Genomic DNA, 15550 nt, shown 5'->3' with positions numbered 1-15550 from the left:
CCACAAACATTAGCTTTTTTTTTTTTTTTAGTTTTATTTATTTATTTGACAAATAGAGATCACAAGTAGGCAGAGAGGCAGGCAGAGAGAGAGGAGGAAGCGGGCTCCCTGCTGAGCAGAGAGCCCGATGTGGGGCTCGATCCCAGGACCCTGGGATCATGACCTGAGCCGAAGGCAGAGACTTTAACCCACTGAGCCACCCAGGCGCCCCAAACGTTAGCTTTAAACACTCAGCAGCTGAGAGAGTGTTAACAGGATCTTGTGTCTTTTCTGCTCCCATTCTCTCTCTCCCTTCCCCAGCGATTCCAAAGAGGTCAGAAGCGGCAGCCAGCATCTGGGGAGGAGTGGGAGGAGAAGGCCAAGCAAGGCACATCGCCTTCCCAGGGTCAGACACCTGCTGGTACGAAGCCCTGAGGGCAGGGAGGGGAAGTCACTGTAGCTTTGAATGAATTGAAAGCTATGGCTCTTACATAAGGCTGGATACTCTAATTTTGGAATTGTGACTCAATGTGACCATGGGATTTTTATCACCTCAGAGGTATCAAAAAATTTCTCTGGACCTCCCACACTGAAAACATTTTAAGGGGACACAGGGAGACAAAATAAAGTCAGCTTTGATTACTCCCTGATGTGTCCTGAATGTTCAATACACTGGTTGTACTAATTCAGGCAAAAAGGGCAATTTAATGGTTCACACAACTGAACTGTGGAAAGGACCAGGGTGCAGAGGGCTTCAGGGACCATGGAAAGTTGACTGTAACACCACTGGGCCTCCCTCAGCCATTACTCTTCCTGACCGGCTTCCTTCCTGTCAGAAAACATGCTGCCAGCAACTTTCAGAAACACATCTTCAGCTTTGTCTCTGAAAACAGACAGAGACTCGGTCTTTCTGCTCCTAATGGCGAAACTCCCAGGGAAGGTCCAGGAGTGGCCTGGTGTGCATCCGTTCCTCACACCTGCTCTCATCACAGTGACAGGAGACAAGGGTTATAAAAGAATCATGATTCCCATAGCACACATGTGGTTAGGAGCATTTTCCAGAAGAAGGAATGTGCTGTTCCGGACAAATGCAGGCTCTCAGGAACAGTAAGAAGTCTTTGGAAAACAGAGCTAGCTTAACCTCTGGGGGAACAACAGGTATGGCCACAGACTACGTCAAATGGGCCACTGTTACAATGGGCAGTGGACTTTTTTCCTCTCATCCTCATGCTGCTGTGGGATTTTTTTCTTCCCGCACCAATCTCCTTTTAAAATCTTTCTCATGTTGCCCTCTGGCTCACCTCCCTCCACCTTCCGGTAGACCTGAAGCCTGGCTCTGCCGTGTGAGACCTGACTTTGCCAGCTTCCTGGAGCCATGAGGGGGAGTACTCATGATGTGCTGTGGTGCAGTTTTCATCACCTTTCCTGGGTCTGGGGTTCACGGAGCTTCTTGGATCTGTATTAATCAAATGTGAAAATTTTCTAGCCATTATTTCTTCAAAATTTTTTCTGCTCTCCCCTCTCTTCAGGGGAGTTCCAATAATATAAGTATTAGGCTGCCTGACGTTCCACCACTCACTGAAGTGCTCTGTTCATTTTTTTTCCCAGTAATTTTGAACTCTGTACTTATTCTAGATAATTCCTATTAAAGTATCTTATAGTTCACCACTCTTATTTTCTGCAGTATCTAATTGACTATTTATTGGTTTGGTACAGTTTTCATCACAAACGCTATTTTTTACCTCTAAATTTCTTTTTTTATATCTTAAATGTCTTTCCTTAATATTCTCATGTTTTCTTCTATCTTCTTGAAGATACAGTATATGTTTCAAATGTCTCTGCCTACTAATTCTATCACTTGTTATCACTAGGCCTATTTCTATTGACTGTTTTTTCTCCTTATTATGGATTATTTTCATGCTTTTCTGAATTACCTGGTCATTATATATAAAATATTTTTTAAGTTTTTAATTTTTTTAAGGATTTTTAAAAGGCAATCTCTACCTAACGTGGGGCTCAAACTCACAACCCCGAGATCAAGAGTCACATGCTCCACAGACTTAGTCAGCCAGGCACCCATAAGTTTTTAATTTTAACTCCAGTATAGTTAACATACAGTGTTGTATTAGTTTCAGGTGAGCAGGTGAGCCTGGTCATTCTTGATGGGATGCCAGCTATGTGAACTTTACTTTGTTGGGTGCAGGATATTTGTGCATTCCTTATTTATTTTTGAGATGCAGTTAAATTACTTAGAAAGTTTGATCCTTTCAAGGTTTGCTTTTAAGCTTTGTAGGGTTAAGATGAGAGGCAAAGTGGATTTTAGTCTCAGTCTTCGGTCTGAGATTTTCCTCTCCTGAGATCCAGACTTGTATATCCAGCTGTCTGCTGGACATATCCGCTTCCTACAGACACCTGAAATTCAGGCTGCCCCATACAGAGTTCTCTTTCACCATTCTCACACGTGCAGAACCTGGTTCTTCTCCTGTAGTCCCTGCCTTAATGAATGGTACCTCTATTTACCCAGCTGCCGAGCTTGAAACCTGAAAGAATTCCTTGATTCCTATTTCCTTCTATTTAATTACTGTGTCCTTCTTTTTTTTTTAAGTTTTTCTTTAAGGATGCCTCACTCTGATAAGTGTCTGCCTTCAGCTCAGGTCATGATCCCAGGGTCCTGGGAACGAACCCCACGTTGGGCTCCCTACTCAGCGGGGAATCTGCTTCTCCCTCTGCCTCTCCACAGCCTGGCTTGTACTTTCTCTCACCTCACTCGCGCTCTCCCAAATAAATAAATAAATAAAATCTTTAAAATAATGAAGTTTTAATTTAAATTCCAGTTAGTTAACATACAGTGTGATGTAATATTAATTTCAGGTATACAATATAGCAATTCAACACTTCCATACAATACCCAGTGCTCATCACAAGTGCACTCCTTAATCCCCATCACCTATTTCCCCCACCTCCCACCCACCTCATGTCTGATAACCAGTTTGTTCTCTATAGTTAAGAGTCTGTTTCTTGGTTTGCCTTTTTCTTTTTTCCCCTTGGCTCATTTGTTTTGCTTCTTAAATTCCACAAATAAATGAAATCATATGGTATTTGTTCTTTTCTGACTTGTTTCACTTTCCACAACACTCTCCAGCTCTATCCACGTCCTTGCAAATGGCAAGCTTTCCTCCTTTTTATGGCTGAGTAATATTCCATTGTATATATACCACATCTTCTTTATCCATTCATCTGTCAATGGACACTTGGGCTATTTCCATAATTTGGCTGTTGTGGATAATGCTGCTATAAACCTTGCAGTGCATGAATTACCATTTTTTTTAAAAAAATTTCATCTTCTAAATGGATCTCAAATCCACTTACTTTTGTCCATTTTTACTATACTTGACTAAGAAGCCAGGTTCACCTCTCATTTGGATTACCTGCCTCCTGTCTTGTCCCTCTCTAACAGATTCTTCTTGATGAGACCAGAGCTATCTTTCTACATGACAAATATGGTTATGACATATGTCAGACACTTAAGTGACTGAGCCACTATGCTTAAGGGGCACCTGGGCAGCTCAATCAGTTAAGTGTCTGCCTTCAGCTCAGGTCATGGTCCCAGGGTCCTGGGATCGAGGCCCATGTCAGGTTCCCTGCTCAGTGGGGGGCCTGCTTTTCTCGCTCCCTCTGCAGCTCTCCCTCCTTGTGCTGTCAAATAAATAAAATTTAAAAAAAAAAAAAAAAGAGGCACCTGGGTCGCTCAGCAGGTTAAGCCTCTGCCTTCAGCTTAGGTCATGATCTCAGGGTCCTGGGATCGAGCCCCGCATCGGGCTCTCTGCTCACTAGGAAGCCTGCTTTCCCCTCTCTGCCCGCCTCTCTGCCTACTTATGATTTCTCTCTCTCACTGTCAATAAGTAAATTAAAAAATCTTTAAAAAAAATAAAAATAGGGGCGCCTGGGTGGCTCAGTTGGTTAAGCGACTGCCTTCGGCTCAGGTCATGGTCCTGGAGTCCCGGGATCGAGTCCCACATTGGGCTCCCTGCTCGGCAGGGAGTCTGCTTCTCCCGCTGACCTCTTTCCTCTCATGCTCTCTCTCAAATAAATAAATAAAATCTTTTAAAAAAATTAAAAAAACATTTTAAAAATAAATAAAAATAAAAAATAAATAAAATAACTCTGCTTAAAACCTCTGAATGCCCTCTATTGTTCTAAGAATGAATCCCAGTCTCTTGGTTCATAAGGCCCTTCAGGATCTGACCTACAGCAACCATTCCAACCTAACTTTTGGAGTCCCTGCATCACCCCCACTCTGCCCCTGCCAAATGCTATGCTCTGGCCAGGCTGAGCCACTTTATTTTCCTCCAAAGTATCTTTACCATCTCTAGGCCTTTATATATGCTTTTAAGCCTTATTCCCAACCCCTTCCCACATTGGTTATTCCCTACACATTGCTCCTAAGTGACCCACAGTCACCTCAAACTCAAAACGCTGCAAATCAGACTTAACTGCACCCTGTCCCCCAGTCCTATTTTTTTTTTTTTTGTTTTGTTTTGTTTTGTTTGTTTACCATTCAGTCCTCCAAGAAAGACATGTTTGGTGTATCCTCTCTCATTTCTAAATACAGATCCTTCTCCCTGCACCGTGGTCACTGCTTTTGCTGGATCGGCACTGTTGCTTAGGCCGTGTGGCAAGCTCTTCCTCTGTCTGTACCTGTCCTCCTGGCCTCACCTTCTGCCACTCCCCTTTGGGCGGCCTTTATGCCTGAGAGCTACTGCAGACAATGTTTCCTCTATCTGCAGTGCTTTCACTCATCCTGCTGACTTGGCAAACACACTCATCCTTCGAGATACAGTTGTCAAAGCAAAATCTAACAGGTATTTTGGTAGTGCCACAAGGACTTTTGTGACTCGGCCTTTACCTACCCTTCTATCTCCATCTTGCACTATCCTCCCCACTGTGCTCTCTGCTCAGGCCATTCCAGCCTTCATTCAGTTCCTTGAATAATAATAACAATAATAATAATAATAAAAAACCATAAGCTGTCTCAACATAAGACTTTTTCTTAGAAGCAGTGTTCTTCAATCTGAAATGTGTCCTCGCCTCTTTACTTGGCTTAATTCCCGCTTATCCTTTAGACCCTAGTTCAAATGTACTCTCAGAAGAGCATTCGCTAACCCTCGTGCCTAGGTTGTGACCCCTCTCTCAGGCCCTTCTAACACACTGTTAGAGCGCTAACAATCATTTGTCCTCATGGCACTTCTGTCTTCTTTTGGAAACAAGCCCCTTGAATTTCTTTGAAGGAACTGCCCTTCTCTTCTGTAGGCGAGTGGTGAGACTGTAAACAGGATTTGCCTGCCCAGAGTGGAGGCACTTGACAAAAGCTAGGTTAGTAAGTTGGTCTCTTTCTCTCTTAAACAGGGTGCTGAAGACATGGACCGTTCGTTGTAATCTAGATTCCTGGCACTGCCCTTCATGTCCTTTCTGAGGACCAGCTGCTTGACCTTTAATTGGGTTCTATGGGTACATGTGACCTTCCAGCAAATTCCTTTTTCTTTTAAGGTAGCCAGATTCCGTTTCTGTTGCTTGCCATTAAACAATCCTAACTCAATGTATCTTGTATAGGGTCTGGCATAGAGGCTGGTATTCCATCAACTTGCTAAACAGATGGAAGAATGAATGGATGACCAAGAGATGATCAGATGACCAAGAGAGACTAATGAGTAGCCCTAAGACCTGGATCCTTTGTCTCCCTCCACCCCCTGCTGCAGGGGGCAACAGGAACCGTGCACCCATGATGCTGCCAGCAGCAGCAGCTCCCTGTCACCAGCCCCACCCCCTTTCACAGCACTCCCAGCGCACCCAGACAATTATGTCACAGTCACCTGCCCACACAGAGCCTGCCCTGGCTCTTCTTAGGCACTCTTCCCCCATTTCAGTTTCTGACTTTTACTTTGGGGTTTCCTTCTGAGGACTCCACATTTGCCCAGGCAATTCCCCCCTGTCATTTGTAAAAGCCAAAAACTCAACTTTCTCCACAAAGACTTCCTGACGCTCCCGAGTGACTACCCCATTTCCAGCGCAGCCAGGGATCTGACCTGACCAAACCTGCGCTCTCAGAGTCAGAAGCTGGGAACTGGTGGACTGATTTGTGCCCTGTTCCTCATGGAGTTCCCGGACTAGCAGGAAAGCTGAAGTCTGATCTTTAGGAAATGTAAACTAGAACAGAAAGCAATCGGGGAGGCAGAGACATAATGCTCTGTGACACAGGAGCAAAGTTCCTTACTGTTGGGTTTGGGCAAGGCTGCAGAGCCCAGAGCGTCTTACTCTATACAAATGTGTTTTTTGAAGCTGCATGCGAATGCCGCTTAGACAAGAGAAATGCTATTTTGAGTGTACCAACTCTTCAGGTTCAACCTGCAGCTGGGGAAGCTGGCGCGAAAGCCTGGGTCTCAACAGCAGCCCATGGATGTCAAGTCTGTCATAAGTACACAAGACTCTGGGACTCGCAAGTCAGCGGGCACAGCGCAGGCCAATGTGCATAGACAGCGCCCCCAGGGCCTGAAGGTCCTCTCTCCTCAGGTGTCAAAGCAGCAAGCCCACAGCCATGCAGTGAAGGAGAGATGTTTAGTCTGGTGGTTTGGGCTTCCTGCCTCAGCCAAGCTGCAAAGCTCAGCATTATAAAAATCCCTGACCAAGGAGCACATGTGTGTCCACTGCCTGGCTCCAGGTGGAAAGTGGCATGGATAATGCAAATCTCTGCTTTTCTCCTCCCGCACCTGCACCACGTCAGACACATGAACGAGCACAACGGTCTTTGAAATTAACCATTAACTCTTCCACTGCCGTTCCAAAGGACCACGTTGGTGTTCTGAGCTCATGCAAACTCCTAGGAGGCTCAGACACTGGACATTAGCAAAAGGAGGTTACGCACTAAAGTGTGCATGCACCTAGCGATGAACCCTCTCTCTCTTTAAGGCAAAATTAACAAAATTACAAGGAGAAATATATGTCTTCTGTCATCACAATGGGAAACACGAGAACCACTGAAAAACCAGGCTCACAGAATCCATGAGAATTCAGAAGACCTGAACAGAACAATCACTAAATTTGAACTGATATAGAGTACCTCACATCCAACGAGTAGAGAATGCACTTTCTTTTCAAGCATATATGGAACATTTATGAAAACTGACCACCTCGGAGGCATAAACCCTGATATAAAAAATTATGAACACTGAAATAAGCTTGAGCTTTTCACTTAAAAATTTGAAAATGCCTATTTGGGTCTTATAGCAATTCAACATTTAATATACTCCATAATACTTTGTATTTCATTTTGTTCATAATTCCGTAAAGAAAATCATAAATGTGGGATGCCTGGGTGGCTCAGTCGTTAAGCATCTGCCTTCGGCTTAGGTCATGATCCCAGGGTTCTGGGATCAAGTCCTGCATTGGGCTCCCTGCTCTACAGGAAGCCTGCTTCTCCCTCTCCTCCCTGCTTGTGTTCCTTCTCTCGATGTGTCTCTCTCTATAAAAAAAATAAAATATTTTTTAAAAAATTATAAATGCTCTCACAGTACCCAATTAGATAACCCTAAGTGCCCCCTGTTTAGTTTAGCGTGGTGTACAAATAGAATCATTCTCAACCTCTGCTCTCATGTGTAAACAGCTGGGAACACCACACTACACAGCGAGATCCTATTCTAGAATGAAGCGAGACCTCCCTCGAAGGTCCCCAAGCAAGGTATCCTACTCTAGCCTCATCCTTAGGCCACGGACACCCAGAATGGAATTTCTGGAACACAAGTGCACATCGTGAGCCAACTGTGCTACTGGTGTTTTTGGCCTCCAGTGACCCACTTCCCTTTTTCAGTCTAAAGAGCCACCACAAATTCCCACCAGCTGTCCCTATAATCCGCACAAAGCAGATGTTTAGTAACTAATGGCTGTTGAGGACATCAGAACATTTCCCACGAAGAGGAGGAGTTTGAGAAACACTACCAGGGTATATAAAGTTTAGTTCATGGGCTAAAGATACGGATGTCATTCTATGGGAAAATGACAGTACTTCGTATCAGGATACACACAGGCCAGCCAGGCAGGACAGGCCACCAGGAAGAAAACTCCTACCACATTATGGAAGCAGCTCTGTAGCCAGATCTTCTCTGACGGGGTTGTCTTTGGCTCCAGCCTCTGAGCTGTGATGAATGGCTAAGTGCAAAGGGCTGAGTGGTAAATGGAACGAGGACCTATCCCAACCAAAAGAGGTCTCTCATTTCCAAAGGAATGGCACTGCACAGTCGCCAATAAAAGTCATAAGCTATATTAAACATAAGTAATATAGATCATGGCTCGGGTGAAAGGGAAAGTTGGCAACAGTTGCAAATGGACTGTCAGACACAGCAGACGAAGGGAGAAAGTGAGAGAAACAACTGTTTATTTAGCACCTACTGTGTACTCACACTGCTCTCAATACTTTCACCTACACTCTCTATTTAATCCTTATGGCCCCACGGGGCAGGCACCGTCTCCATTCTATGTGTGAGGGGCCAGAGGCTTAGAGAGCAGAGAGAACATGTTCTAGATCCCCAACCAGTAAGCAGACCAGCTGAACCAACCTAGGTCTGACTCTGAAACTTTTCTTTAAATTATGCCACACTGACTCTCAGAGGCAATAAGAACAGCAGACCCACATAGGAAGAGAGCAATTATCTATTACTTCCACGCCTTTGCCCCAGGGTGATGGACAAAGGCCCCAGCCATGCCCCACATGAGTCATGGGAGTCAGCAATAGCCCAGAGGGGCTGGCCAACACGCAAACAGCTCCCACATCATCTCAAGTCAGGGAAATAAATCATAACGGAGGATCAATTCATCAAAGACAAACTAAAATAGGAAAAGCAGTATTATAAGATAAACACAGAAAAATTCACTGACCTAGACTACATTAAGTGACCCAGTAAAATAACTCAGAAGTTCACAAACTGAAATCCAATCTTAAATGGGTACACGCTGGTGCGGGGGAGGGGAGAGCCCTCACAAGAGGCTCCAGATAAGTGGGTCCCATGAGACTATGGACCCTCTGTCCCAGCACAGCATAGCTCTTCTCCAGCATGAGACACCTGGGGCCAGCAGAAAGTGGAACCTTACTGGGAGGTAGGAGTCCCAGCCCAGCCGGTGACAGCCAATGGGTCATGCACCTGGTTCCCTCTCTCCTAGGAAAACAGCCATGCCCTGAGCAGGGCACGCAGGGAATTCTATTCTATTCTATCAAGTGTGTCCAGACCATGCCAGGGTATCTTGAGTGAAGCTGCAGGAGAATTTTGGCAGACAACATGTCGAAAGAGCAGTGGGGACAAGACATAGCAAAAACAGCTCACTCTGCAGTCGGTATCCTAAACTTCATTGAGCTTATCACCTCGTAGGGTAGATAAGGACAAATAATCACCAAGCAATTGTTACATAAAATAAGACAGAGTCCCTTTCTCCAAAAAAAATAATTTTCTTTTTTCCCAGCAGTAGGATTAACACATGCTATTTATTAACTATATAATAAGGTGGGGTTTTTTTTTGGATTTTTAAAGAATGAAGTTAAGAATCATTTGAAATTCCCATGATCTAAAGTTAATTGCTATAAACATTTTGGTGAATATCTTCTCAGAAATCTCTCTTTCCAGAAATACATGTGTGAATGTGCATATATAATTTTACTTATACGTGGCCTCAATATACATGCTCTTTGTTCCTGTTTTGCTTACTCAAAAATATCCTCAATGTCTTTCTGTGTTGATAAAAATAAAATTACATCATCATTTTTAATGGCTATGCAGTATTCCACCATATGGATGTACCATTTTTTTACATAATCCTTAAGTACGCACTGCATGATGGACATCGCCATTTCTATTTTTCTACTCCTCAACAAATATTTACTGAGCACCTATTACGTGCCAGCTACTGTTCTCTAAGTACCAGGGACACAGTGATGAACAAGACAGGCAAGGTCCCTGGCCAAATTCTACTGGGGGAGACTGACAGTACGCAAGTAAAGAGCAGATACTTTGAAGGAAGGATGAGTGCAAAGAAGAAATAAAGACATACCTTCCTAGAGAAGTACTGGGTATCAAGACAGCAGATTACTTTAGGTGCAGCAGTCCAAGAAGGCCTTCCTGCAGAGAGGACATCTGAACACAGACCTGGGATGGTCACGGGAAGTGGGAGTGAAACATTCCAGGATGAGGAGATACTGAGCACGGAGGCCCTGACCAGAAAGGGACCTGGCCTATTCACAGACTTGTAGGAATGCCAATGTGGCTTGAGGGCAGTGAGGGGCAAATGGACAAAACATAAATGTGAGATAATTCCAGAGAAACAGGAGTGGGAGCCAGCAAGTAGGACTCTGTAGGTCTTGGAGTTGGGATTTTATTTTAAGTGCACCATGAAGTCAAAGGAGAGCTTTCAGTGGGAACAAGATATGATCTGACTTACATCTGAAAAGATCATTCTGGCTACCGTGTGGAGAATGGATGACCATGAGGTAACAAATGAGCAGAGAGACCAGTAGGTGCTTCCTTAACCAGGGGAGAAAAGATGGTACCTTGGACAGAGCTGCTAGAAAAGGGCTGGACAAGGACACATCAGAAGACAGAGAAGGTGAGAAAGGGAAAGAGGAAGAGCAACAATCAAAGTGGCTGCCAGATCTGTGGGTTGAACACTTGGGGGGATGGGGACCAAAAAAGTGGGAGAAGAAACACTCTGAATGCACAGATCCCACACACCTTCCATTAGATTTATACGTAAGTATTTCGGTTTAGAGAGGGGCTGCTGTTAAATTTTTTTAATTTTTAATTTTTAATTATTCATTGCTAGTATATAGACATATAATTAAGTTTTTATGCTTTGATCTTATATCGCATCATCTCACTAAACTCACTTACTAGTTCTAGGAGGGGGATTTTTGGTAGATTCCTTGAGATTTTCTATGCAGGCAATCATGTCACCTATGAGGAGGGTCAGTTTTATTCCTTCCTTTCCTATCTGTGCTCTCATTGTTCCTTTTTCTTGCCTTCCTGCACCAGCTAGGACTTGCAGGAGTGGTTCCAGATCTCAGAGGGAAAGCAGGTTTTCACCATGAGGCCTGCTGTTTGCTGTACGTTGTTTGGAGATGCCTTGTATCCAGTTGAAGAAGTTCCCTTCTAAGTTCACTGAGAGTTTTTTTTAAATTGGGAGTAGATGCTGAATTTCTGTCAAATACTTTTTCTTCACCAATTAACATGGCCATGTAGTTTCCCTTCTTTAGACAGTAAATATGGCAGTCTACATTGACTGACATTTGAATGATGAACCAGCCTTTCATTTGCAGGATAAACCCCACGTGGGCACCAAATCTGGGGAGTTTTAGGCGTTATTACTTTGAGTGACTTTTCTGTACTGCACTGTTCTTCTTCTTCTAGGATTCCAACGGGAGAGAGTAAGCGGGTGTTGCCCCATGCATCACTGGGGCTCTGCTCAACTTTTTAACTCTTTCTTCTTCTGTGGTTCACACTGGGTAATTCCTATTGATTTCCTTTCAAGGTCATTGATTCTTTCCTCTTCATCTCTATTTTGTTCCTGAGTCCATTCAGTTGAGTTTTTTTAAATGTCAGTATTGTATTTTTTCCCCTATATCTCCATTTGGTTCTTTCTTATTTATTTTTTTTGGTGGTGGGGGGAGGGCCTAACAGTTTCTATCTTTTTTGTTTCAACACTGTTTGCTCTTATTTTGTGGAGCATTTTTATAATAGCCATTTTATTTATTTTTTTTAAGATTTATTTATTTATTTGACAGACAGAGATCACAATTAGGCAGAGAGGCAGGCAGAGAGAGAGAGAGAGGAGGAAGCAGGCTCCCCGCTGAGCAGAGAGCCCGATGTGGGGCTCGATCCCAGGACCCTGGGATCATGACCTGAGCTGAAGGCAGAGGCTTTAACCCACTGAGGCACCCCGGCGCCCCTATAATAGCCATTTTTAAGTCATTGTCAGATTATTCCAACATCTGTGTTGAGATTTTCCTGGTTCTTCACATGGTAAGTAATTTTGGATTATACCTTGGATATTTTGAATATGAAGTGATGAAACTTTAGCTCTTGCTTAAATCCTGGAGAAGGGGGCACCGGGGTGGCTCAGTCAGTTAAGTCTCTGACTCTTGGTTTCAGCTCAGGTCATGATCTCAGGGTCCTGGGATTGAGCCCCGTGTCAGGCTCTGTGCTTAGCAGGCTCTGTGCTTAGCAACAGAGTCTGCTTGAGGATTCTCTCTCCCCCTTGGCCCCGTCCCCTGCTCGCGCAGTCTCTTTCTCTAAAATAAATAAATCTTTAAAAAAAAAAGTAAATAAGGGCACCTGGGGGCTCAGTGGCTTAAGCATCTGCCTTCGGCTCAGGTCTTGGTCTCAGGGTCCTGGGATCGAGCCCCACATCAGGCTCTCTGCTCAGCAGGGAGCCTGCTTCCCCCTCACCCTCTGCCTGCCTCTCTGCCTACTTGTGCTCTCTCTCTCTCTGTCAAATAAATAAATAAAATCTTTTTTTTTTAATTAAATAAATAAATCCAGTGGGCAATGTTGACCTTTCTTTTCTACCAGACTCTTAACCAGGTTGGATTTAGGGGGCGAGTTCTGACCAGCCTTCCATGGACTGTGGTTTGAATGTCAAAACCCACTCATGTGTGTCCTCTGTGTGCGCCACCCACTGTCCAGTCTGGGACTTTGGCAGTGGTCTATCTTTCAGATCAGTTCTCAAAGTCTTTGGTATGTTGGTTAGGATCAGAAGCATACATGCGTAGCTCAGGGGTTAGCCCAGAAGGTCCTATGTAATTTTCTGGAACCACTTTGAGTTCTTCCCTCTCTATTTTCTCCTTGTACCTTCCAGTTCGCTGGGCCTCCCCTTCTTGGTTCTCTAGCCTGAAAGCTGGGATCTTACTGTACCCAAATCCAACCAGCAGGAAGGCAGAGGAGAAAAAGGCAACCGATTTCACCCCGCCCTCCTGGGATTACACATCCTCTGATCAGAGAGGAAGGTTTCCCTTTCTCAGTTTTAGGGGCTTGAAGACCACTGCTGCCACTGAACCCACCACCACCACAACTACTGTGGGGCAGCCGGGTGACTAGGGCACAAGAGAACAGAAGAAAAGAACCCCTGGGACTTCTCCTCTGCCTGAGCCTCGGAGCCCCTTTCCCTCCCGAGAGCCCTAACTAGAGGTCTTCTGAAATTCCCTGTGTGCCCTGATGTGCACTGCTTCCGTCTAGCACATGGGACACTGGTGGAAAATGAGAAATTCATTGCCAGTGTGCAGCATGTTTAATTCTAGTCTTTTTCCCCAATCTGTCTGCTGCCATTCATATCTCAGAGTCCTCAAACAGCTGCTAAATGCACCTGTCCAGGCCTTTAGCTGCATCCAATGCCAGAGTTTCTTGTACATGTATCTTGTACAAATATCTTGGTACCTACAGAAGCATGCACTTATGTAGGGAATACAGCTATGAGAGGAAATGCCAGGTCATGAGATATGTGTCTATTCGAATTTTGCTCAATACTACATGGTCATTTGTGAAAAGGTTGTAACCAACTTACCCTCTGGCCAGTAAAGGCTCAGAGTTTCCACTCTACCACATCCTCACCAACTCTGGAATAGCAAGCTTTTCCAGTTTTCCCACTTTGGTAGAGGTGCAGAGGGATCTCACAGAAATCCCAATTTGCCTTTCCCCAGGTTGCAATGCAAAATGCAATCAAACACCCTTTCGTAAGTTTATTCGCCATCTGGATTTCCTCTTTTGTGAAGTGCCTACCTAGGCCTTTTTGCTTGTTTTGATACCGGGTTGTTTCTTTATTCCTATTGATTTCTGCAGTTCCTCATCCTGGAAACGTGGCCCTTGTTGGTTGTTTGTGTTACAAAGATCTTTTTTCTGCCCTGGATTGCCTTTATCACTCTCTTAAAGGTGTCTTTCTGATTAATGAGAAGTTTTTAACTGGAATGTAATAAAATTGATCAATCTTTTCCTATAAAAGTAGACACAACTTCTGTGTCTATTTAAAAACTTTCTCTCTGTCCACTCTTTTTTTTTCTTAATCCTACGTGAATTTTTATTAACATACCATAAAACCGATTTTAATGACATATTTTGAACACATTATATGACCTGTTTCTTTTTTTTTTTTTTTTTTAAGGTTTTATTTATTTATTTGACAGACAGAGATCCCAAGTAGGCAGAAAGGCAGGCAGAGAGAGGAGGAAGCAGGCTCCCTGCTCAGAAGAGAGCCCAATGCGGGTCTCAATCCCAGGACCCTGGGATCATGACCTGAGCCGAAGGCAGAGGGTTTAACCCACTGAGCCACCCAGATGCCCCTGTCCACTCTCTCTTAAAGTGATCTCTCTTGTCTCAGCATTTAGGTGAAGTACATCTCAAGCACATGAGGCATGAGACAGCAAGATAACAAGGGAGATAGTATGAGCTGCAGAGGTGGACCGATCTGAGTGGCCCAGACAGGTTATTTTACCTTTCAGAGCATCAGTTTCTTTTATCTATAATCAAAGATACACTATCCACCTTGCAAGATGTGTCTGAAGCTCCTACCACGGCATCGGCACACAGGAAGCCCTTAGTAAACAGGGGCAGCCGTGACTGCATCCTCCGAACTCCTCTTTCCCCTCATCCACAGCTGCCGGAACATCAGGGCTGCTTTGTGAAACACTGATCATATCTACTGCATTCGAGGACAGTGAAATGGATTAATTGCCCTCAGCATGCCAGCCAAGCCTCCCTGTTACAGGCGGCACCCACCAATACGAGAACCACCATCTCTGACTAAAAACGCAGGTGTGATGCCTGGAGGGGCTCTTCTCACACAGTAGGGTCATCCTGACACTCCCACACCAACGTAATGGCAGCAAGCCAAAGACCCAAAGTGATGTCTCTTTGTGCTCACCGCCAACAGCACAGCGGTGTGAAGCAGGGAGACGGCCTCAGACCTAGGAGAGTCAAGCTCCACTGAGCTGGAGGGATTTGGTGTCCAAGGAGTGGGTCTGTCAGCCTGTATGTCCTGCGCTTAGACTCGGGGAAGAGAGGGCGTCTGTCGGCCAGCACATGAGTTGGCACAAGTGCACGGTGAAGTGCGCATCCCAGGGGAGGTGTGTATTTCAGTAAATGGGATGTGCATATCCTCAGGAAGCTGCCGTACTCCCACTGGCCTGACACTGTGTTGGAGAGCCCCGATGACAATCTTCTCTAGCATCCCGAGAGCGTGGGGCCTCTCAATGACCTCTGCCCTGCTCTCTGGGCCAAGATATGTGCTCAGAAAACACACACCCTTTATATGAACCTGGAACACTCTGAATGAGGAGGGAGCATCTACCCACACTCCCCCAAGTGCCCGCTGTTCAAGCAGCTGGCCAAGTCTTCTGGATGTTGAGTCCCACTTTCTAAACCATGAGTCCCCAGAAAAGCTCCTGAAGACTTTCCCACGGTTCTGAGATATTCCATTGCCCTCCCCGGATACCCCTCCCCCCACCTCACCAGGCTCTACTTCAAATGTGGCCAAGTGCTGAGTGCTGAAA

The 15550-nt window shown here is 44.8% G+C and overlaps 1 protein-coding gene across 2 annotated transcripts in view; it reads right to left on the bottom strand.

Moving 5' to 3' along the window:
* Window positions 1-15550, bottom strand: part of LOC111142879 (ST3 beta-galactoside alpha-2,3-sialyltransferase 3) — a 187856-nt gene that overhangs the window by 96883 nt on the left and 75423 nt on the right. The window lies entirely within an intron of this gene.

The sequence above is a fragment of the Enhydra lutris genome, unplaced genomic scaffold, assembly GCF_002288905.1.
Source record: "Enhydra lutris kenyoni isolate GAN:26980312 unplaced genomic scaffold, ASM228890v2 scaffoldscaffold9, whole genome shotgun sequence".
In the NCBI taxonomy this organism is placed as follows: Eukaryota; Metazoa; Chordata; class Mammalia; order Carnivora; family Mustelidae; genus Enhydra; species Enhydra lutris.
This window is presented reverse-complemented; position numbering and strand designations above follow the sequence as displayed.